This window comes from Lissotriton helveticus, chromosome 5_1, assembly GCF_964261635.1.
Source record: "Lissotriton helveticus chromosome 5_1, aLisHel1.1, whole genome shotgun sequence".
In the NCBI taxonomy this organism is placed as follows: domain Eukaryota; kingdom Metazoa; phylum Chordata; class Amphibia; order Caudata; family Salamandridae; genus Lissotriton; species Lissotriton helveticus.
This window is the reverse complement of record NC_136065.1, coordinates 938637890-938663478: the sequence shown is the minus strand read 5'-3', so window position 1 is coordinate 938663478 and position 25589 is coordinate 938637890. Positions and strand designations below refer to the sequence as shown.

Below are 25589 nucleotides of genomic sequence, written 5' to 3'. Positions count from 1 at the left end.
AAAGCAATTGGTCATCCACAGTGGTACTAGTGCCTAAACCTGACGGAAGCACTCGCTTTTACATCGACTTCCGCGGTGTTAACAGAGTATCAAAACAGGACGGGTACCCGCTGCCAAGGGTCGACGAACTGATTGAACGCCTTGGTGAGGCCCAGTATATAACAACTATTGACCTCACCAAGGGATATTGGCAGGTACCTCTGTCCCCTCAAGACCAGGAAAAAAACGCTTTCACAACACCAGACGGGTTGTTCCACTTCACCGTGTTACCCTTTGGGTTACACGGAGCTCTAGCGACGTTTCAACGCCTCATGGACACCGTTCTCGCTCCATATACCCAGTTTGCAGCTGCGTATTTGGACGACATAGTCATACACAGCCCCGACTGGGAGACCCATTTACGACATATCGAACAGATCCTAGGCGCACTGGAAAATGCAGGACTACACATCAACTCGAAAAAGTCAAGAATAGCCTTCACCCGAGTCAAGTATCTAGGGTACGTCCTGGGAAGTGGTCAGCTGTACCCACAAGAAGAAAAAGTGAGAGCAATACAATCCCAAACTTTCCCAACAAACCGAAGAGACCTAAGGGCGTTTCTTGGCCTGGTCGGCTATTATCGCCGCTTCATTCCACACTTTGCCTCAGTATCAGCCCCTCTAACGGCTACTTCCATGCAGTTCAAAAACCCCTCTCCTCAGGCCAGAACTGATTTCCAAAGCATGAAAGATGTCCTCTCCTCAGCTCCCGTATTGGTAACCCCAGACTTTACCAAACCTTTTTGTTTACAAACAGATGCCTCAGGGGTCGGGTTAGGCGCAGAGAAAGACCCATCTTATACTTAAGCAGAAAACTGTTCCCCCGAGAGGCCGCCTACCCAACAATAGAAAAGGAGTGCCTGGCTGTGAAGTGGAGTATCGAGAAACTCCGTTATTATTTAGAGGGCCGACATTTTACGTTGATCACTGATCATGCCCCCTTGACTTGGCTTCATCAGACCAAAGGCCGGAACGATCGCATCCTGCGATGGTTCCTTTCTCTACAGCCGTACGATTTCGAAGTGCGCCATAGAAAGGGGTCGAGGCACACAAATGCAGACTACTTCTCACGGTACCCTCTTTCCCCTGAACGGGAAAAGCCAGGGGGGGAGGTTTGTCAGCGGGTCAAGAGCTGTCCTATATTCAGCCCCGTAACAGACTTTCCATCTCCTCAACAGGACTGGGGTGGCCCCTTTAAGAATTGCCTGGACTACGGCGAGGCCAGCTCCGCCCCTATGACACAGCGTCAAGTGGGCCTATTGGGACCGATCTGGTCCGAAAGAAAGGCGGACACGGAAGACGCCAGTTTGTTCGTGGCCAGGGACTACACGGCGTGGGACAGAGGAAGGAGCCCAGCGGAAATGGACTCGGAGAACGAGACAGGAGAAAGCGGAATACACGGCACGATCCCGGGAGAAGAAGCCGTCTTGCAGTGTGCAGTGTGGAGGTCCGGAGGGCGGGAGGAGCCACGGCGACACGAAGGAGGAGGACGCAGTCCCAGCGCGAGGAGAACCGGAGCGAAAGGACGCCCAGGAAAAGCCAGGAGGCCACCGGTATCGCTCATCGCCCAGCCACGCGCAGGAGGACGCGTGGCTAAGCCAGGTGCGTGAACGTTTGCGTACTTTGCGATTGTTCAAGCGGGGAGGGACCGGGTAGGAGGGAGGAAGGAGTCGGGTATAGGCTTCTCTACTGCACTGCACTTTCGGGACAATAGTCTGAGTGTTTGCCTTGGTGGTGGTAGCTACCCGAGTCACGACGTTCCCCTCATAACCCCTTTCCCATCTCAGCTGCTACCTTAGGTGCTGTGCACTAACAGTCACATTTGTTTCTTTGTTTTCCTGCGGGTGAGCTGGAAGCGGGACCCCGAACGGTCGAAGAGGAGGAGCCTTGTGAAGACCGAAGCCCCCCCGGGATAGCTCATGTGTTTTGTGTTTTACGGACTACGTGCTCTGTTCTGAAATAAAATACATTGACCCTGATTCTTAGTGTTGGCTTCGTCCCTCCTTGCTAACCAAAGGTTACACCCCGTAACATAAAATAATCTTCATTCATGGTGTGAACTGCAGAGGTAAATGACTCAAGGCATCCTTCAGGTCATGAAGTTTCTTTACTTCCTCGGCTAGGATAACATTGGAGTTACCGTGTAGCATTTTATAAGTGTAATCTCTAAATGGGAACAGGCAACTAATTCTTGTATGGTGTCTTTGGAATTGGAATTTAAAATTCTTACTTATGAAGTTAGGTTTTAAATTATAATTTTGAAAATGCAACTTTTGGAAAGGTGGCATTTTCTTGCCTAAGCCATTTGGTACCTGCAGCCTATCTCTGGGTACATGACTGGGTGTGGGTGACAGTTGGGCTTTGCGTATTCTTCTTAGAAAGCCACACACAATGGGAAGCTTAGGTGTAACTGGATTGGCCATCACTGGTAGGATGTGAAGAAGGATCTAGGACCAACCCCACGTATAATTCAATAGGTTGTTTCCTGTCTCCACACAAAGGGCTGCATACCCCCTGTAGTTTGCCTGGAGCCAGGGCAAGGAAGGTAGGGCAGCTGTGCACTTCAAAAGCATGCATCTAGAAGCTTCTTTCCACTTCAAAGGCAGAACTGTGTATAAATACTGGACATCAGACAACAACTCTTCAGTACAGTTCTGGACCTGTGGATACTTGGCTAGGAAGAAGGACTGCTTTTGGGCTGCTGAAAGATCTGCCAACATGCTGGGCTGCTGCTCTGAAGGAACTGCTGCCCTACTGTGCTGACCTGCTGCCTGCTGCCCTCTTGCCTGGCAAAGGAGAACTGGACCTATAACTTCATCTTGAACCCAGGACATCAGAGTGAATCCAAGGGCTGCCTCCTGATCTGAGTCTCAGAGACATAAAAGGCTGCCCAACAACATGGACGAAGCTGCAGGGGGTTCCTGACACCCAATTGATACCCCTCCAGTCCTTGACCCTTGGTGTGGCTCAGCGAGCTTAAATCAAGCTTTTGGACTCTGCGCGACCATGAATGGGCCCATTTGCACCAAGACCTCGCCGCTCACACAACTAGTCCAACCCAACTCTTCGCACTCCAGCATGGACCATTCACAGGGGACCGCCAACAAGAAGCTCCTGCCTGCCCATCCACGATACCCGGCCTGCTCTTCCTACTACACCAACAGCCTCCTACGACGATGCTCTCCTTACTCCTTGCAGCTCTCGCCAATGTGAACGGGACTCTTAGTTCTGTCTTGTGAAGGAAAAACTTCAGCAGGACTGATCTGGGGACTGTAGCCGACTTACGCACCATTGCGTTCGGTCTGAACTTGTGACTTTGACCTGGTGCACTGCTACCAGATAACCCGAGTTAGTGCTTTGTGCTTTTTGGAGCTATTTTCCCTAAATTCTTTAAAAAATCATATCTCTGGTTCTACTGATTGGATTGTTTATGTTTTGGTCTTGTTTTATTTATTAACTTCTGCTCTATTTTTATATAATGTGGTGTGGAATACTTTTTGAGTGGTATTTTTACTGTATAGCTGTTTGAAATGTTACACAAATACTTTAGACATTGTCTTTAAGTTAAGCCTGACTTCTCTGTGCCAAGCGTTTAGGAGATTGAGCATAGGTTAATTTGGGGTTTGGTCTTGCCTTATCCGGACATGGATTGTGGTTTCTGCTTGACCAGGGCTCACACCCCAATCAACCAGTAACCTAGTTTCTCACAGTGTCCCAGGATTGTTTGTAGTTGACTATTCCATTTTTAGACTTCTACTGTGAACGCGTCCCACTACCTGTCACTACCTATGTCTCACTCACAGTAAATTCACAGTAATTGGAGTAGTGAGAGTGCTAACTGCCAGGGTCTGCTTCATAAGATAATGTTGCTGCTGAGCCTTTAGGGTTAGAGACTCTGGGTTGGTTATGCATAAACACATGCACACACATGTGGCACACTTTTTGAGGCTGCGTATGTAAGACTACTGTTGTGCGCAGCCCGGTATATGCACAAAGGTAGTCTAGTGCCAAAAGGACTCTTCAGGGATTGGTAATGACCTGGGAAGGCCTTATAATTGTGCTGGCCCACTTATGCTCTATGAGGAACAGTTGAGGGAATGGACCTGCTGGAGGACCCTTGGTGGTTTCCCTGGACTTTCTGAGAACTGGCCCTTGACTCCACTGACACACAGATACCCTTCAAAAAGCCTGGAGGCTCTGGGGCCAGGGCTGGGTGTCAAAGATGGCGTTTTGCTGGTTCATTGCAGAGGGTCTTGGCAACATGTACCCAGCAGCAGGAGGAGAACAGCAGGAGCTAAGCAGAGGAGAGGTCTGATGCAGGGAGCCCAGAGGAACAGAGCTCCATGCGGAAAGGCTTCTTTAGAGGTCAGTAGACCTGAAGAGAATATTCTTGGTGGTTGTGGCTGGCAACCATTTGCAAAATGGGCATTCATGTGTTAAAATGTGACCAAATGGATTGAGAACCAATCTGGGAAGTTTGGTCCCCTGGAAAATAAATAAAAAGAAAAATTAACCATGTAGTCCTTTGCAGCACTGTCCAAAATTACCCTGTGGTGGGCCAGTGCTCAGTGCACCCAAATTTGAGTTCATTCCTGATAAGGCGGAGGGTGTGGGTGGGACCCTCTCCATTAATGTATTAAACTCCAGGGGTCCCCATCTCGCTGAGGAGAGTGCAAACAGAAGGCTCAGGTGACCCCATCCACCAGGAACAAAAGAATCCAAATGTAGCCAGGTGCATTGCTTACTCTCCATGCCAGTCTTTGATGGTGACTAGATGCACCAGACTCCCACCTCCCTGCAGCAGCTTGTGCAGGAGAAAATGTATGGCTGTAGCTCATGGGTTAGAAGTCAAGAGGAACAGGCTGCTCCCACCCGACGGGGAATGCTTTTGGTTCCTGTGCGCCACCAGATGAAGGATGCTGTGTAGGGGAGCCAAGGGGGCTAAGAGGCCAAAAACAAACAAACCTGCTGAAGCACATGACTGCAAAGTGAATAGAGAGGAACAGCTTTCACCATCATTTGATGTTCACGGCCTTCAGATGGAGCATCTCATAATGCCTTGCAGGGGGCTAATTTGCATGCTGTCTCTTTTAGTGGTGCCCCAAGATGCGCAGGGGAACCACCAACATTTGTAAAGAGAGTTGTCTGGGTCCTAAGGGAGTGCAGCAGCTCCCTGTAAGTGCCCCTACAGAGGTATCCATAAGCCTCCTGGGGCCTTACAACAATGACCCCAGATGTGGCTTGTTTTTAATTTAAACCACCCTAGAGCTGGAGTTTATGCGGTTTTTGAGTGTGGGGACACTTTGTTGTTGGTATTACAATAAAGAAATATTTTGAGACACATGTTTTGGATTGCAATGCATTATATAAAATGCACAAGGGGAGATGAGAGGCAATGTAAGCTGATAACAGATAAAAACAGTACTATATACAAGTTGAAAAACACTGAGTAGACGTTTTCATTGTAGTCTTTGTGAGTCTTTATTTCAAGTATGCTTGATTTCTAGAAATAGACAGCCAACGAGTTTCGCCCAAACATGGGCTTCTTCAGAGCTGTAATAGCATACAATGTACATGTAATCAGTAAAACAAGAAAAACGTATTGAGATAGAGTAGATAGAAGAAACATAAGAGGAAGGAAGAATAGTCAGAGGGAAGAAGAACCGCGAAAATGTGGTGACAAAGAGTGTTGTTTGTAAGAGTGTGAATAAATGGAAGGAAGGAAAAGAATTTGAAAAATAGCGTAGTGATAGTCCGAGGAAAGCTGAACCATAAACCAACCCGTTTTATGATTGTGATGACTTAAGTACGACAAAACATGAACATGCATAAGTGAAAAGGATATCAACCCCTAGTTTGAAAAGTTGTGATCTCAAAGTAAGGGAAACACCCAGGTGCCATAGTATGAGACGAGAAAAAGCATCTTATTCGAGAATCAGCTTACCAAAGGTAACGTTTCTGATATTTCGCCAAGGAAATGAGTATCCATACTACGCTGTCTGCGTGGTTCACCTATGTAGGGGGACGAGGAGTATAGAGAGGACGGCCTAATAAAGGAAGGAATAGTATAAATAACGGTGATAGCCATTAAAGGTAAGTAGTGGAATCAAAGATGAAGCGTATCCGGGACATACCTCAGAATGAAGGGCCCGCCTATATGTCCATATAGGGGAATATCCCAGGGCAGTATTAGAGTAATGCGCCAAGGTATCCTCAGTGTAAATAGGGATTCTTGAGAAAGTAATAGCTAAAGTAAATATGGGCATGCGGGGCAAGTCATGTTAAAGGTAGGTGACTTATGCAGAATACGAAATGAGTATTTGTTAAGAACCCAGGCTCAGCTGAGTGGTGAGATTCTGCCCCCACTAATGATCGCAGAGCAAGCATGGGAACCAAGGTTAGGTACGGGTCAAAGGTGAAGAGGTTGGTGAAATCAGCAAAAAGACAGAGACAATAAAGGTTAAGGTAAAGGCATTTAAAGCGCTGGTTAGACCGAGTGAATAAATATTAAACCTGAAATTAGCCTATTGCATCTTAAAGATGTTATCAGCATAAATACATGCAGCGTAACTTGAGAAAACCTCACGTACCTCCCCTTGACTAACTTCTTAGAAAACGCTGTGTTGCGCGAAAACTGTGTCCGGCTAGCGTCCTGTCATGGTGAGAAGTGAAGGTCTGACTTATCCTTGCTTCTTCCAAACTTATAGCTAATAGACGTGCATTCACTTCCAGGTTACGGAAGGGTCCCGTGAGTCTATATCCGCCAAAGTGGATGTCTAGACCGACAACAAAAGTGTCGGTAATAGGCCATCATGAATGTGGGTGACTAAGCAATAGACCACGCGTGCTAACGGGAAGCTCTAGACTGGACTGACAATCATCTAATAGGTTGTTGGTCATGTATCCGGGCTGTAAGGGGCGTCAACCATTTTAAAATAATTCCTGAGAGTTATGCTTGGCATGCAAGATCTTCTGGGGATAGTAACTTTTCATTGAGTTCCTTACAAGGTTACCATACTTATGCATTTGTTTGAGATAGGTGAGTTTATCGTGAGTATGATACATTAATCGTTATGATCTTTCAGGTATTTCAAATCTTGTTTTCTTCTTTGTGGCTTTCAGTGTACTGGGGTAGGCAAAGTATTTTATTTTGAGACATTTAGTTTCTATAGAGGCAATAACGGCTAGGGTATCAGCTAGTATTCTGTGGTATTCTTATACAATGTTGTCAGCATCTTTACCGACAAGGACATTTTTACTGTTTTAAGTTTCTTGTGAACATATTGTTAAAATCTGCTGTAGTAATAAGCTTCCAATTTTAAAACGTAACTTAAACCTAGCATGGGTCAACATTTCCCTCATCTTAGCTATGTCAAAAATCAACAGGAAGTTGTCATTCCAGAGCAGGTTATATGTTTGACGAAATTCCATATGCTTCTAAGAGGTTGAGATTAGGTCAAGCACATGCCCTGCCCTGTGTATGGCATGAATGACTAGTTGTGACGTAAGAGAGTTGAGGACTTTGAACTAGTGGGGTAATTCCTTGTTTTTAGCCCAAATACTCAAGTCCCTGATGATAAGGAACCTGGAAATGGGATTCTAAATGTGATTTTTTACCTCTTTTATCCAAGTGAATTAGTCACTGTTAATTTGTTGGGGCAATAGGTTAAAAGATTGGTTTCAACATTAACCCGTTGACCGCGGTGTGAATTCTGCTGCGGGGTGGGAGAATGAATCAGTGGGTAGGGTTCGGACGGCCCCCGGCTGTTCTCCGCACACGCCCACTGTGACATCGGACGGCTGGGGGCCATCCAACGCATGGAACGGGTTAAATACCAAGGGGCCAGATGTACACAGATTCAAAGTGAGTCACAATGCACACTACCTCATTATGAGGTAGGTCGCAACTTGCAACTTACTCTAATTATTGGCCATTACAAGGATGACAAAATGTATGTATGACAGCATATCAGCTACAAAAATATTTTGACATTAACAGCGCATCATTAAATCCTCAACAAAACAAATATTGACTTTACATATTTTGCATGTATTCTACCAAAACATTGAAAAATAATATTGTGGAACGGCATATCATCAAAAAAGTTAAGTATATCACATACACATATATGCATAGCGTTCTATGTAATTTATTTAAAATGTTAAGCTATAAAATAATAGTACAATTAAAAGAATTTTTAAAAATTATTAATGTAAACTAAATAACAGTTTAAAAATATCAAAATAATATTTAAACATTTAAAAACACATGCATTCACATAACTAACTACAATTTAAATATTAAAATTAACAAACATCTATAACAAAACATACAGCAAACAAAAATAATACAAACCCAAAAAATAAAATTTAAATAAAAATTACATTTTGTTATTTGTTATATAAAAATGAAATAAATGAAAATATAATGGAAAAAAATCCAAAATAAACAACAGTAGAGAAAGTGTTGCAATTATCAGATTTAATATTCTAACTCCAACGTAAACAATAGCAGGGAAAGGTGAGCTTTAGAGGGATTATATTTACTATCCACACTCCAATCTAGCAGTACAAAAGGGGGTGGTGATGGACGGAGCATCTGAACCAATCAAACACTCACACCCAGTCAACAGATCTGGGTTTAATCCATCACCGTTCTTTAGCCCACTCTGCCACCCCAGTTCAGACATGGCCATATGCAAATCAGTCTGACCCTGTGCCTCATGGGAACAGTCCAGCCCGAACTGCCAAGCCATGCCTTCCCTGGACTGGAAACAAGCTTCCTAGGACCGGATTCTGGCATTCCAGCCGTCTTCAGCCAGGCTTGCTTGAATCCAGTGGCAAAGTGAGCAAGGGACTCACGTCTGAGCATACCCTGCCAAATGATGGCGAACAAAGCGGTACAAAAGGGGGTGGTGATGGACGGAGCATCTGAACCAATCAAACACTCACACCCAGTCAACAGATCTGGGTTTAATCCATCACCGTTCTTTAGCCCACTCTGCCACCCCAGTTCAGACATGGCCATATGCAAATGAGTCTGACCCTGTGCCTCATAGGAACAGTCCATCCCGAACTGCCAAGCCATGCCTTCCCTGGACCGGAAACTAGCTTCCTAGGACCGGTTTCTGGCATTCCAGCCATCTTCAGCCAGGCTTGCTTGAATCCAGTGGCAAAGTGAGCAAGGGACTCACGTCTAAGCATACCCTGCCAACTTATGGCGAACAAAGCAGTACAAAAGGGGGTGGTGTTGGACGGAGCATCTGAACCAATCAAACACTCACACCCAGTCAACAGATCTGGGTTTAATCCATCACCGTTCTTTAGCCCACTCTGCCACCCCAGTTCAGACGTGGCCATATGCAAATCAGTCTGACCCTGTGCCTCATGGGAACAGTCCAGCCCGAACTGCCAAGCCATGCCTTCCCTGGACCGGAAACAAGCTTCCTAGGACCAGTTTCTGGCATTCCAGCCGTCTTCAGCCAGGCTTGCTTGAATCCAGTGGCAAAGTGAGCAAGGGACTCACGTCTGCGCATACCCTGCCAACTTATGGCGAACAAAGCAGTACAAAAGGGGGTGGTGATGGACGGAGCATCTGAACCAATCAAACACTCACACCCATTCAACAGATCTGGGTTTAATCCATCACCGTTCTTTAGCCCACTCTGCCACCCCAGTTCAGACACGGCCATATGGAAATCAGTCTGACCCAGTGCCTCATGGGAACAATCCAGCCCAAACTTCCAAGCTATGCCTTCCCTGGACCGGAAACAAGCTTCCTAGGACCGGTTTCTGGCATTCCAGCCGTCTTCAGCCAGGCTTGCTTGAATCCAGTGGCAAAGTGAGCAAGGGACTCACGTCTGAGCATACCCTGCAAACTTATGGCGAACAAAGCGGTACAAAAGGGGGTGGTGATGGACGGAGCATCTGAACCAATCAAACACTCACACCCAGTCAACAGATCTGGTTTTAATCCATCACCGTTCTTTAGCCCACTCTGCCACCCCAGTTCAGACATGGCCATATGCAAATCAGTCTCACCCAGTGCCTCATAGGAACAGTCCATCCCGAACTGCCAAGCCATGCCTTCCCTGGACCGGAAACAAGCTTCCTAGGACCGGTTTCTGGCATTCCAGCCATCTTTAGCCAGGCTTGCTTGAATCCAGTGGCAAAGTGAGCAAGGTACTCACATCTGAGCATACCCTGCCAACTTATGGCGAACAAAGCGGTACGAAAGGGGGTGGTGATGGACGGAGCATCTGCACCAATCAAACACTCACACCCAGTCAACAGATCTGGGTTTAATCCATCACCGTTCTTTAGCCCACTCTGCCACCCCAGTTCAGACATGGCCATATGCAAATCAGTCTGACCCTGTGCCTCATGGGAACAGTCCAGCCTGAACTGCCAAGCCATGCCTGCCCTGGACCGGAAACAAGCTTCCTAAGACTGGTTTCTGGCATTCCAGCCGTCTTCAGCCAGGCTTGCTTGAATCCAGTGGCAAAGTGAGCAAGGGACTCACGTCTGAGCATACTCTGCCAACTTATGGCGAACAAAGCGGTACAAAAGGGGGTGGTGATGGACGGAGCATCTGAACCAATAAAAACACTCACACCCAGTCAACAGATCTAGGTTTAATCCATCACCGTTCTTTAGCCCACTCTGCCACCCCAGTTCAGACATGGCCATATGCAAATCAGTCTGACCCTGTGCCTCATGGGAACAGTCCAGCCCGAACTGCCAAGCCATGCCTACCCTGGACCGGAATCAAGCTTCCTAGGACCGGTTTCTGGCATTCCAGCCGTCTTCAGCCAGGCTTGCTTGAATCCAGTGGCAAAGTGAGCAAGGGACTCACGTCTGAGCATACCGTGCCAACTTATGGCGAACAAAGCGGTACAAAAGGGGGTGGTGATGGACGGAGCATCTGAACCAATCAAACACTCACACCCAGTCAACAGATCTGGTTTTAATCCATCACCGTTCTTTAGCACACTCTGCCACCCCAGTTCAGACATGGCCATATGCAAATCAGTCTCACCCAGTGCCTCATAGGAACAGTCCAGTCCGAACTGCCAAGCCATGCCTTCCCTGGACCGGAAACAAGCTTCCTAGGACCGGTTTCTGGCATTCCAGCCGTCTTCAGCCAGGCTTGCTTGAATCCACTGGCAAAGTGAGCAAGGTACTCACATCTGAGCATACCCTGCCAACTTATGGCAAACAAAGCGGTACAAAAGGGGGTGGTGATGGACGGAGCATCTGAACCAATCAAACACTCACACCCAGTCAACAGATCTGGGTTTAATCCATCACCGTTCTTTAGCCCACTCTGCCACCCCAGTTCAGACATGGCCATATGCAAATCAGTCTGACCCTGTGCCTCATGGGAACAGTCCAGCCCGAACTGCCAAGCCATGCCTTCCCTGGACCGGAAACAAGCTTCCTAGGACTGGTTTCTGGCATTCCAGCCATCTTCAGCCAGGCTTGCTTGAATCCAGTGGCAAAGTGAGCAAGAGACTCACGTCTGAGCATACCCTGCCAACTTATGGCGAACAAAGCCTCCAACCCTAACCCTAACCCCTCCAATCTAAGCATAAGTAGGGAAGGTCTAGGACTTTGGAGCAATTAGATATTCATTTCCCACTCCAATCTAAACAACAGTATGTAAAGTGTTGAACTTTGGAGGATTAGATGTACTATTCCTACTTCAACGTAAGTAAAAGCAGGAAAAGAGTTTGACTTTGGAGGGGTTGGATATAATATTCCCACAGAAATTTGAGCAACAGTAGGAAAAATGTTAGGCTTTGGAGGAGTTGTATTTGATATTCCTACTACAATGTAAACAAAAACAGGGAAAGTGTTGGGCTACGGAGGGGTTGCATTTACTATTCCCACTCCAGCCTAAGCAACAGTATGAAAAGTGTTGGACCCTGGAGGGGTTAGATTTACTGTTCCCACCCTAGTCTAAGCTATAGTAGGGAACTTTTAGACTTTGGAGGAGTAAGATTTAGTATTCCCACTCCAATGCAAGTAATCGTAAGTAAAGAAGGGAAAGTGCTGGACTTTGGAGGGTCAGACTTACTATTGGCAGTCTAACCTTATGAACAGTAGCAAAAGTGTTGGACTTTGGAGGGGTTAGATATACCATCATATAAAATAAAACAATTTAAATGTATTTGATATAAAACATATATATGCAATATAGACAAATAAAATTACATTTAATGAAAAGCCCAAATCTAAAAGTACAAAATAATTTAAAATAATAAATGAATTTAACAATAGTTCCAATAAATACGCTTCCATCCCTCCTAACCCGACAAAACAATACTCAAATACAAAATTTGAAACACAGCATAAATTAAACATTATTAACATTACATTACTTATTAAACAAAACTAATATTTTATATATAAATAATATATATAAACAAAATGTTATACTTAAAAAACTGATCAATGAATTCATTATTTAAACAATAAAATAAATAAAATAATAATCAACTGATGAATTAGCATGTTTTAATAAAGATAAACATCTATTAAAAAGTTTAAAAAACACTAATGATGATAATAATAATTATAATAATAATAAACAATAATTTATAAAAACAAAAATCAAGAAGTAACATATTTTCACATCTTCATCCTCTACAAACCCAATAAGCCACACTAAATTAACATTTAATAATTAAATAAAAACATATATAATTACATAAAAATGACAAACGATATTGAGATAATTAAAAAAAAAATAATATATTAAATTGGGGGGGGGGCGCTAGTTGGCGCATGAGCATGATGGCAGCACTACTGTGAGGCTCCTGCAACTCGGGCTATTAATCCTACCTTTTATCCTGCCCAGGAGTCTACTTTTGAGACATCTGCAGTGGTGCAGGAACGAACACGAGCCTGTCTGTCCCATGGTGTTGGTTGTTCTGGGGAAGTACTCCGGCTGCCGCCCGGAACGTGATCACCAATAAAGACCCCAGCCGGTGAGCTGTGCTCCTGGAACTGGCCGCGGCTGAGAGTGCCACGCGATTACCGCAGCTCCCACGTGGTGTCAAGGCCGCACTCGGGTCTCCTTTAATGACTGCGGCGGATACCATTGTGCACTAGCAGAGGAGAGCTGGGCACATATCGCAGGAATCAGGTACCGCTTACGACCATTAAAGGAAAGTCGTGGCTGAACGCGGCCGAGACTCGTGTGCTGATTTTCCCTCTAGGCCGATATGGGAGGTTGCGGCGCGGCTGGGTGGATAGCGTGCTGAGGGGATCCCTCGGCCTGGTCCGTCATTGCCGCTAAAGCCCAATTGCCTACATCTGCGTGGCCGAGCAAGCGTGGGTGGTCCCATGTGACACAGGATTGCATGATATCGGGGAAACTGGAGCGGCGCCCACAACGCTGCGAGGGCACTTAAAGATTGGCTCAGCCCCGGTTGGGCGCGCACACATTGAGTGGAAGAAGCCGGAGTAGCCCCACGACTATAAGGCTCTGCGCCCTCAAGTGAGGGGACAGTTGCTGATGATGCATTGTCTATTGGGGGCACATATTACCCACGATTGGTGCAGCAGTTTTTTCACTAGGTCAGCCTGGCCATTAACCAAAGCATTATAGAAAGGGGGAAATCGTTTGTTTACGGCTGGGGAAGGGCTAACCGCCAAAGAAAATGGCAGGACGGTGATATTCCCAAGACCAGTGACACACAGAGGCTTCAGGCGCACAGCATTTTGGATGGGGAGTTTCCCCTTTGCAGCCATACGGAATGCTTGAGGTGTAAACATCCTCGTCCTCTAAGAACCGCAAGGAGCTCTCATTTTGCAAGATATTGGTATTTCGTCAAGGAAACAATTTTCCATTGTCTCCAACATGAGGAAGAACGACACAATGCAGACACGACTGCCTTTTAAAACTAAGAAAGTCACTCGCTCTCAGCCAGACGAGCTTGAACATACGGGAGGAGAGACGCAAGAACCAACACAAGGACAAGTGGATGATGTAAAAAGACTGCTACTGGCTATGCAGCAGAGCCTTGCCTCTATTGAAAATAAAATGGATTCAATGAATACCTGAATGGATGCCATCATCCATAAATTAGTCAAGCACGGAGAACAAATAAAAGAAGCAGAGCGCTGGATCTCTGACACTGAAGACATTACTTCCAAAATGCAAAAACAAGTGGCGCAGATGGATAAATTGCTTAAGGTCATCGCTGCAAAAAACAAGGACCTTGAGGCACGTTGTAGACGCAATAATGTACGGATCATTGGTGTGCCAGAGAACACCATCACTGGCCAGATGGTGGAGTCGAGCGTCAGCTTCTCAGAGCTATTGGAGCTAAATCCTTCTCTGCCCAACTGATAGTAGAGAGGGCGCATCACTCCCTGGGTCCCATACCTCCACCGAGGAGTCCACCTCATCCGATCATTGCTAGACTGGTTAATTACCGTGATCATAATGCGGCCCTTCGAGTTGCCCGGGAGAAGAGACACCTCACGTTTGAGAGGAAGAACTTCACAATATACCCCAACTTTACAGCAGCCGTCCAGGAAGTGCGACGCAAATTCATTCCAGCTAAGCAAAAACGTCATCATGGGCAAATCGATTATGCATTGATGTACCCAGTACGCCTGCGAGTCACGCATCAATGCAAACAGTATTTCTTCACCAATAAACAGAAAGTGGATGACTTCTTAAAGCGAATCAAATGTTCCAGCACATCCCGCGCCGCACAGGAGCATTCATCGAGAACGTCGTCCCCTGCATTGGAATAGTAAAGAACGCTGGCTGGTCAGGCATGGATCCCCGCTGAGCAGTGCTGCTCCCTCCTCCATCACCAGGGGCTAGGGTGTGTTCCTCCTTGAACTGAAATGTGACACGAAAGAGATGAGGAGAGGGCGCGATAAAGAGATTTTGCAGCGGCACTACGCACATATAAGTGTTGAACTGGGACTGATTAACAAACTGTACCAAGAACCCCTTCCCCCAAGGTGTTTCCCCCTCTTACACGCAACATAACCTGGAGGGAAGGGAGGAATCATACAAGGCCTACTGCACCCCCCAATGGTGATCCCCCTTATTGTGGGTTATAATGCACTGTACTTTTGTTGTTAAGGACATGTTGGGTGGGGTGGGATTGACAATTCCGGCATGTTTGGGATGCTGCAGGGGGTCGGGTGGGAACTGTTACAAAGAACTGAGACAGGATGGGCTAGGTCCTTTACGGACTTCTTGTTGTATGCACTGTACAGGAATAGCAGCTGTAGATCTTGGGAACTCTTTAGCACTTTGTTAAGACTGCTTTCATGGCTCAAACTAAAGGCGAACAGAAATTGCAAATATTAACATGGAATGTTAGAGGGTTAAGAGACCCGTGCAAATGTAGACAGGTTTTGGCATACCTGGATCATCACCAAATCCAAATTGTGATGCTTCAGGAAACTCATCTGGACCCCCGCTGTAGTCCCTCATTTGCTCGTAAATGGGCACAGTATAGAGTATTCTCCTCATACTCATATTCCAGAGGGACAGCAATATAGATAAACAAAAATACTCCATATACCCTGGGTGCCATGATACAAGATCAATCAGGGCATTACTGCATTATGTGGGGCAGACTGGGCTCTACCTCCACCAGGTTGGTGTGCTGTAGGATCCACTCATATAATATGGGGTGAAGACTTTAACACCTCCTTGGACCCAGTGCATGATAGGACAAATCCTCTCCCACACCATTACACCAAATCACATAAGCTCCTACAAAGTATTGTATCAGATAATGGACTGTTAGACACATGGCTACACACACACCCGGAGACGAAGGAAGGCACACATTACACTGCATTGCACGCGACATGGGCTAGGTTAGATTATTGCTTGGTGTCTAGAGGTATAGGACCCTGGATAAACAGGGTGGAACATTTAGTGATAACATATTCTAACCACTAGCCGGTCCGACTGTCCTTAGCCCCTCTGGCTCTTGGCATATCCCACAGGAACTGGAGACTTATGCGAGGTTCGCTTCAGGGGTAAATATTATGTAGCTCGCAGGTATGGTGAGGGAGAGTTACCTGGTAGAGCTTTTCCGGAAGAGATCCACAAGCCTTGCTTCTCCAGTTATGTGCTTGAAATCTCAGACAGGGAAGGCAATAGGCACAGAGATACCACAGCTATACTTAATGCATTCACTACTCATTCTGCTACATTATACTCTACTAGTCAACAGTGTCCACTTGATTTGGCTGGGTATATGGATGATGTGGCCTTGGGCTGGTTGGGGAACTCGCAGAGAGACTTCTTGGTGGCCCCCTTTGCAGAGGATGAAATTCAGGCTGCAATAATGCAAATGCAGTCTGGTAAAGCACCTGGCCTCGATTGGCTCCCAATAGACTTCTACAAGGCAAATATTGATCAACTTATTCCCATTTTGAAAGCCGTCTATGAGGAAGCCCAGGAAACTGGTGTCCTTCCGCCGTCTATGAGGGATACGCTTATTACGTCCCTACTTAAGCCAGGGAAATCTGCAAATCAATGTGACTCGTATAGACCGTTGTCCCTCATTAATAATGATGCCAAAATCCTTCCTGAAATATTGTCCAACAGGCTCAATCTGCTGATGGAAAAATTAGAACTACCAGGCAGGATATATCCCGGGAAGAGCAACATCCCATAATCTTCAAACGTTTTTTTAAATATTATAAAATATTGACTCTGATTTGGCTTTTGCAATGGTCTTCCTTGATGTCACGAAAGCTTTTGATTCTGTGGAATGGGATTATTAGCTAGGAATATTGCAACGTATGGGAATGCCACTGGGATTTTTATCCTGGATAAGTCTTCTATATAGCCACCCGACAGCTAAAGTTCTGGTCAACGGGCAAATCTCAATGACCTTGCCAATTACTAGAGGCACAAGACAAGGATGTCAGGTTTCCCCGTTACTTTTTGCACTGCCTATTAAACCCCTTGCGGCCAAACTGCGGCAACCCCATCAAGAAAAAGCATTGTGATGTCGTATGATTCAGATCCTCGTCTTGCTCTATGTGGATGACATTACCCTATATGTCAGACACCCACAACAGAATTTAAATCCTAGGCTACGCAAATTTATTGTTTTTGGGCGACTCTCAGGGATTCATATTAATTGGGGGAAGCCATAAATATTTCCACTCACATCCGCTGCAACGCAGTTTCCACTTGATTTCCCGATCAAGTGGTGTGATTCAGAAGTTAAATACTTAGGAATGTGCGTTGCGGACGACTGTGAAGCTAATGCGCCTTAACTATGGTAGTGTCACAGCTGCTCCGTTCCCGCAGTCGCACATAGAGGGGGCGGGGCTCCGTGCCTTTAAAAGGTCCTAGTGTTGCCTGAAAGAACGCTTCGCGTTCTTGCTTTTTGATTCGAGTACCGTATGTATATAAATTTGTAAATATCTGTCACTTGATGTTTAGTAATTGTTACAGGTGTATATACGTTGTGCAAAATTGTGGTATTGAGATTACTGTGTATCTGATGTAATGATACCTAACATATATGAAAATTGAGTTAAAGAGAATGAAGTAAAAAGAAGCGCAAAGTACTTATTGAGCACTCTTTCAAAGTTTCACTAGCCGCATTCACCTGAAGCTAAGGGGAATTGTGGTGTTCACCATTTTCAGTTGTGTTTGCCTCATAGACATTTAGCCTTGCATTCTCCTGAAGTAAGAAGTCGAGGCATTCTACTACTGAGGTTATATTTTACTTTTGTTGCTGAAATCCATCATGAATGATTGAATTGTAAATATATGCATCAGACATCTGTCCCCACCCTTGCTTGTTCATATAATTAACGCTACTGATTAGTCGGTCCTGATTCTTTGGGACACATTATCCTCTGACGTTATCCTCCACTAGTAAGCATTTACATATACACTATAAATATAGAGACTATAGCAGCACTGCACCCTCTTGACTTTGTTTATCTGCTTTATGTTCATATAGGTAGATTATCGATCTCTGCAACACATTATTCAGTTTTTGGACACAAGCGGAAGAGGGGAGTAAGACAGGTAGATTCTAATTGTTTCTATGTGATTGTGTATTGTCTTAGTTCACTAATTGCAGAGCAGTGTGTTGACCCAGTCTTTGTTTGTAGGATCACAGAAGTCTCCAGTGACGAATCCTAGATGCCAGACCGTGCTGAGGGATTATCTTCGGTTTTCTATTCCCCTTCTCTCCCCTCTTCCTTCACGTGCTGATCTCGCTTTGACTAAGTTGGGCAAATTAGGTGTGGCTGGAAGTTGGTAATTAGCTCCGGCCTCCAGACTCTCGCTCCTGCGGAAATTTCAGGTGAGACCTGATAGGTAGGGCCTTGGACAATTTCACGAGTTGTGTCACACAATGGATTGCTTTGCCTTTATCCCTGGCGGGTAGAACTTCTCTTATTAAAATGGTGATTCTCCCCCGACTGTTCTACTTATTCATGAACATACCATAATACCCTGGCAAGCACTTCTTCAAAGCACTGCGCTCTGAGCTGATTAGGTTGACTCGGGGTGGGGGGGGGGGTAAGCAAACAAGACTACATTGGGATGTCCTTACTAGACCTTACTCTAAAGGATGCTTTGATGTTCCCAATTTTGAACTATATTATCTCTTTGCCCAGGCCCATTATGCGCACTACTGGTTCCATCCCCCCAGATATATGCCACAAGTAGCTGTGGAGCAGTGGCTCGCAGACCCAATTCCTTTGACAGGCATGATATATAACGCTCTTAAACCCCGTGAGCAAGAAACCACAATGGTCGCCTGTACTGTGATCGTCTGCCACCTTATAGCTGACTTGCTGCAAGCTCCAACGTTATACTCCCCTTTGCTCCCACTGACATATCACCCTGTCATAAAGTGATGCAGGAAGCAGCTTTTAGGAAAGTTATTAGGAGGGCAAATATAACATTCTGGGGGGACCTATACCGGGATGGGAAGTTCTGCACACTAAAACAGTTATTCAGCGATACTACGCCCACACCTCTTGAAGTTTTTTTGTATGTGAGACTAAGACAAGGTGTCAAAGATAACACGCCATCCTATTAATCAGAACCCCAATCTTGCCCCCACTACACATGATATTATAATCCAAGATACCTGATCACATCGCATCTGTGCTATATTACGCAGTACATACTCAACAGGCTACAGGCCTCTGCTAGAACACACTGGGCCTAGGAACCAGGGTGCGAAATAACTGATAGTTAATGGACATATTGTTGCTCACAAACAGAAAAAGTGTTGGCTAGCAACTGCCTACGTATTATCCACTTCAAATTTTTGCACCGTATTTATTATACACCCACCAAGATCTATAAATATAAGCTAAAAGATAACGATTGTTGTGATAGGTGTGAGGTGGAAGGCGCAGACTTCCTCCATTTAGCTTGGAGTTGTTCTGGAATGAATGAATACTGGCGACAGATCTTTGACGCAATGGAACAGATGACATCACTGACATTGGAAGCGTCTGCACTGCTGGCCCTATGGGGGTACACCGACCATATAGCTAAAAGTTGTCGCAGGTATGTCTCACTTGAGCTTCTGTTGGCCAATTGCAGAATTGCGTGCAGATGGGGACAGGGCAGGGCCCCTAAGTTCAAAGTGATTTAATATTTTGCCAAGAACAAATGCTTGCGTATGCTGATTTGCTCCCGATATCCTCGCGTTCCAACGATATATGGGAGCCACTAAAAACATATTTATTGTCCCACCCTGTGGAACCGGTTTCCGAAACTAGGACGTGATAATGAGAAAAATGCTGTACAGAACCTCAAGCCAGGCTAGCAGGACACGCATGTTAGGGGCTAGGTGACCCTCTATACCATAGTTTGATGCGAACACTGGAGGTAGGACTGTTTCAGGGCAAATAGTGTTCTAATACGCCCAATCATAATGCGAAAGAACTAGGTTGACATTTGCTTGTAACGATGCCAAAGAGTACATTTGCGAGTCATATGTAATTTCCAATATAATGCTTTTTTGTGTACATCAGTAACAATAAGATCTATAAAATGTTGAATGTAGTCCACGGGGCCGCATACATGCAACTGTTGCTTATACGCCTATGTACTAACTGTCTCTAATATGTCTATTGGTTATTGAAAATCACTTTACAATTTTTTTTAAATATATATTAAATCGTGTGCATAATTAATTACCAATTAAACATCTAACTGACATAAATAGTAATAAGAAATGTTAAAAACCTATAATTTAAATTTTAAATAACTTCCTATCCAGGTCCCCTTCAAATCCAACAACTAGCTACAAAATAATTCAAAATCACTAATTAAATAAAAAAGATGTCAATTACAAATAAAAAATTACAAACTATATTACTAATACCAAATACTGATAAAATAAGTACTATACATTAAATTGATTCAAAAGCAATATCATACACCTATCACAAAGCAAACAAAATGATATGCAACAATATTTAAAAATACAGTATTATATACCTAAACAAATGGCATTCTTACCTTCGTTATTCTGTTCCATATATTTTTGAGTTGACAATATGCTTGACTTGATATTTCTGTATCACAATATATCATTTTTTATTCAATATTTTTGTGGAATATACATATATATATTCACTGAAAAAACCATAGGCTTTAGGGGCGTTATAGTTAGTTGGATATTTCACTCGTACAAAACCACTGAAATTCCCACGTTATAGTTAGTTGTACTAACTATAACTTGCGCGCCCGCAATCCACTGCTGATGATGTCACATATTACATCATTCATGACATGGTCAGTGACACCACTGATGACATCACTGATGACATCTCAAATGACATCACTGATGACATCATCCAGGGAATGTGGTTTGCTTCGATATTTAAATAAGTATTATATATATATATATATATATAGCAATCTGTCTTGAAGTCTGAGTGGATGTATAAGTGTCTGAATGGAGGATTTAGTAGCAATGTGATTGACTGTCTAAGGGACGAATTTAAAGTGTCTCACTAAATATATGGGATAGTGATTAACCGCTGTGAATACCTGTATCACTCTATCTCTTGTTGTGTAAACTACTACATAAGTTGGTTACTAGCTATGTGAAAGTCTATATTAGTTATTAATTAGTTAAGTGAGCATTTGTATGGGATAGTGAATGAATGTGTGTGGTTGGGTGGGAGGTGTGTGACTGTCCAAAGATGTGTAAATAGTTGATTTAGTAGGCATATGAGGTTAAGACTGTATGTGGAAACAGTTGTTTGGGTGAGTGAATCTCTTTATGGGTGTGGTGATGAGTAAATATATTTCTCAATGATACATGTCCAACAAACTAAAAATATGAAAGGCAGTGTATGTGACAGTTGTTGTATATAAATAAGTATACATAAGACTCAGTGATTGTATGAGTGACGTATGGATAACTGTATACTTGTAATAGTGATTTTATAACACACTAAGCATGACTTACTATCTATATGAATAAATAAAGTTTGAATAAGTGAGTAAAATGTCTGCATAAGTGAATAGGATGTGTGCTGGTGTGTAATGTTGATGTAGGTGTATAAGTATATTTAATAGTGTTCTATTGATCTTTGTTAGCATGTATGAGTGGATCTATAGGTTGTTTAGATGTGTATGTAGATTTAGGAATCACTGAGTTGGTTTTTAGAACTTGTATTGGTGTGTCAATGGTTTCAAATATGGTACTCCATATTTTATAATGAGTGTTGAAAGGTTATACTAGTGTATGCTAAGAAGTATCAGATTGTCACGTGGATGATGTAATCAGTGATGTCATCAGTGATGTCATTTGAGATGTCATCAGTGATGTCATCAGTGATGTCACTGACCATGTCATGAATGATGTAATATGTGACATCATCAGTAGTGGATTGCGGGCCCGCGAGTTATAGTTAGTACAACTAACTATAATGCGGGAATTTCAATGGTTTTGTACGAGTGAAATGTCCAACTAACTATTACACCCCTAAAACCTATGGTTTTTTCAGTAAATTTCAAAGGTTTTTTAAATGCTAATTCCTAACTATAACATGGCTGAAACCTATGTTTTTTTCAGTGAATTTCAAAGGTTTTGAAAATGACAATTTTTAAATGTATTTATTCTTATATATTTTTTTATACTGATTTACTAAAAAAAATAACTATTTATTTTTAGATATTTTATTTTTTAAATTACATAATAATTACATTATACATTATATTGCAAAATATACTTTCACAGAATGAATTACTTTAATTTAAATACTTTGCAAATAGGCAATAGAGTTTTAAGAACAGTAGTTACAGTTGTTGCAATGGACAACACCATTTCAAACACAATGCAACATTGAGCCGAATGGGAATTTCTAGTTAAATGCAATTAGTTGCTTTATGGATTACTCTTCTAGCCACAGGACTGGATCCTAGATTCAGCCCTGGGACATCTCCTGTAAACAGTTACAGTAGTGACTTTTAAGGAATATTATTGTATTTTAAAAGTTGACACAAAAACTTTTTGACATAGAATCACCAATGTTATCTTATGGGAGGAAATTCACTTAGCAAGTAAGTAGTGTTATTGTCACTTTTTCTTACTCAGTGGTAGATCCTTGATCCAGTACTGGTGCAACTCCTGTAAACAGTTGAAAGAATGTGTTTAAGTGATACAGGTGATTTTAAGGAATATTTGTAGTTTGTGAAAATAGACACAGAAACTTTTCTGCTGAAAACCACACAATGGATTCCTATGGAAGGAAATAAAAGTTACTGTAAGTACGCTTAGAATTACTTTTCAGGGTCAGTGCTGGGCTAAAAGATGCCGCACTGGGTTCTCTCCTGATAACAGGTGAGTAAATCGGAATTTGTAGTTCGGCTGATTTTAGAGGAATATTTGTACAATGGTGAAGGAAGGGGGAGAAGCCTGAGGTGACATGTGTGCAAACACGCCCTGTGGAGCATTTTAAGTTGCGTGATTAAGTGTCCTGGAATCCTGAGGTCCCCAGGGGGCCAACTAGCCCACCAGGTACCTCTAGTATGCGCCAGGGGGATGTGTTGCAGAGAGGTGTTCAGAGGCCACGCCCCTTTTTACAACACTCTGCAACACAGCTCCGTGGTGCTTACTAGAGGTACCTGGTGGGCTAGTTGCCCCAGGGACCCTCAGTATTGACAAGGCATTAATTCCCCAACATAAACTGCGCCACAGGGCGTGTTTGCACACATGTGAACTCAGGCCCCGCCCCCTCCCTTCACCACTGTGCAAACACGCCCCGTGGTGCATTTTAAGTTGGGCGATTAAGTCCCCTTGAATACTGAGGGTCCCTGGGGTGCAAGTAGCCCACCAGCTACCTCCAGTAAGCGCCACAGAGCTGCGTTGCAGAGAATTGTAAAAAGGTGCGTGGCCTCAGAACACCACTCTGCAACGGAGCTCCCTGGGGCATACTGGAGGTAACTGGTGGGCTAGTTGTCCCCCAGGGACCCCCAGTATTCAAGGGGAATGTGTTCTCCCTAAGAAAACACGTGGCCCCCCTCCCGGGCCACTACTACCCCCGGGGGCCCCATGCCCCGGGGCTGGCCCACTCCGTTGGGGACCGTGCGGGGGTCCTCAATCCCCCACGGTCCCTGCCGGCTCCCTGCCTCCTGGGGGAGCTGGCATTGCTTTTCCACATGGGGAGCAGCTAACATGCTGCTCCCCCTATGGAAAAGCAATCTGCTTTCCTATTTTGAAGAGAGAGCAGGTTTCCTGCTCTCTCTTCCAAATAGCAAAGCAGTTTGCAATGGCAGGGTGGGAGCTGCGAGGCTCCCGCCCTGCCATTGCAAGCGACAGTGTCCCGGGGTTAGGCACCTTGGGACACTGCAGGAGACGGCCCAGGGGGTGGCGGTCCCCAGGGCCCTCGAGAGCTCCAGGAGGGGGGCCAAGCGGCCCCCTCCCATCATTTGAGAAGCCCCGGGGGTGGTGGTCCCTGGGGCTTGGGGGTCCATAACGGAGCCCCCCCACATACATTAAATAAGCCCCAGCTAAAGTTTTAAAGCCCCAGGGGGTGGCGGTCCCCGGGCTTGGGGGGGCCTGAGAGCCCTCCTACCCATTTTGTACAAGCCCCGGGGGTGGCGGTCCCGAGGGCTGTGGTGGGGGGCCGTGAGCCCCTACGCATACATTAACTAAGAGCCCCTGGGGTGGCGGTCCCCGAGGCAGTGTGGGGGGGATTCGGACCCCCCACTTTTTTTTATTAATGCCCCCGGGATTTGGCCCCCCTGGGGGCAATTTACCTTATTTACCGCAGGAGACTGCGTTTCTTTTTTTTTCTATCGCTAGGATGCGCGGATCCTACGCGCATCCCGTGATTTAAAAAATATATATATATATTTTGGGCCCTGAGCAGGCCTTGGGGTCAGGGTGTGTCTACCCTGCCCCTGTTTCGCATTTTGTGGTGTTTGTCTTTGGTTTCTTGTGCCTCGGTTCTACCGAGGCACAAGATGGCTGCCAACACTTCCTGATTTTGACATTGTCAGCCCATTAGCATTCAGCTCGTGCACGGCAGGGTGCTTGTAGGCTGCGCGTAGGGTACGCAGATAGTACGCGGATCCTCCGTGCCCATAGATATATATGTACTTTTAACTGTCATTTTCTCAGGAACTACTGAAAGGATTTACACCAAATAAGCAAAAGGTACGATTCTGAACCAAGGACTACCTCTTTGCCAAATTTGGTGTAATTCCGTTCAGCAGTTCGGGATGCAGCTACGGCTAAAGGTCCTATGGGAAATTGCATGGGGAAAATGCGTTTTGGGACCCCCCTTTTTTCTCGGCCCCCGCTTGATGAATCATAGTGAAACTTTCAGGATATGAGCGGACTAGAGCTGGCCAAAAGTTTGGAACATTTCACGCAGATTCGTCAACCAGCGCCAAAGTTATTCCAAATAGAATGTTGCAGATTTCCTATGTATAATAGGTCCTAACTATAACTATCTACTGGCGACCGGCAGTAGATAATGTATATATATATATATATATGGTGCTCCCTGTCCCACTGAAGAGTCGGGGCACTCGCGAGCGGGTGCAGTTTGCGGTAATGGGTACCCGCAACAGTATTCAGCTCAGCCTCGGAAATGTAAGATCCAAAGAACCGCACTCGTGGAAACCAAAGGGTTGCAGTGCTCACACCAAAAGTTTAATCACACTTGTTGACAACAAGTGTGATTAAACTTTTGGTGGCTTTTCCGAGGCTGAGCTGAATATATATATATATATATATATATATATATATATATATATATATATATACATACACACACTTAAAATGTCTACATCAACCATACCACACAACCACACAATTATTATGGATGGTGTTCTCCCCTGACTCTCACTGCTAGCGCTGCCATACACCCCATGCAGATTTCATGCACCTTGCATGGCATTGCCCCGAGGTTGCTATCTTCTGGAGAAAAGTTTTCCTTATATTAGAGGACGTCGTTAGCATGTCCATTCCCCTTTCTCCGATCACCGGGCTGCTTGGCCATGTGAAGGACGCACCATACGAATTTCGCAAATTAGTTGCC

At 44.8% G+C, this 25589-nt stretch overlaps 1 protein-coding gene across 7 annotated transcripts in view; it reads right to left on the bottom strand.

The window, feature by feature from the left end:
* Positions 1–25589, bottom strand: part of CC2D2B (coiled-coil and C2 domain containing 2B) — a 1917855-nt gene that overhangs the window by 1617531 nt on the left and 274735 nt on the right. The gene's annotated exons all lie outside the window — the stretch shown is intronic.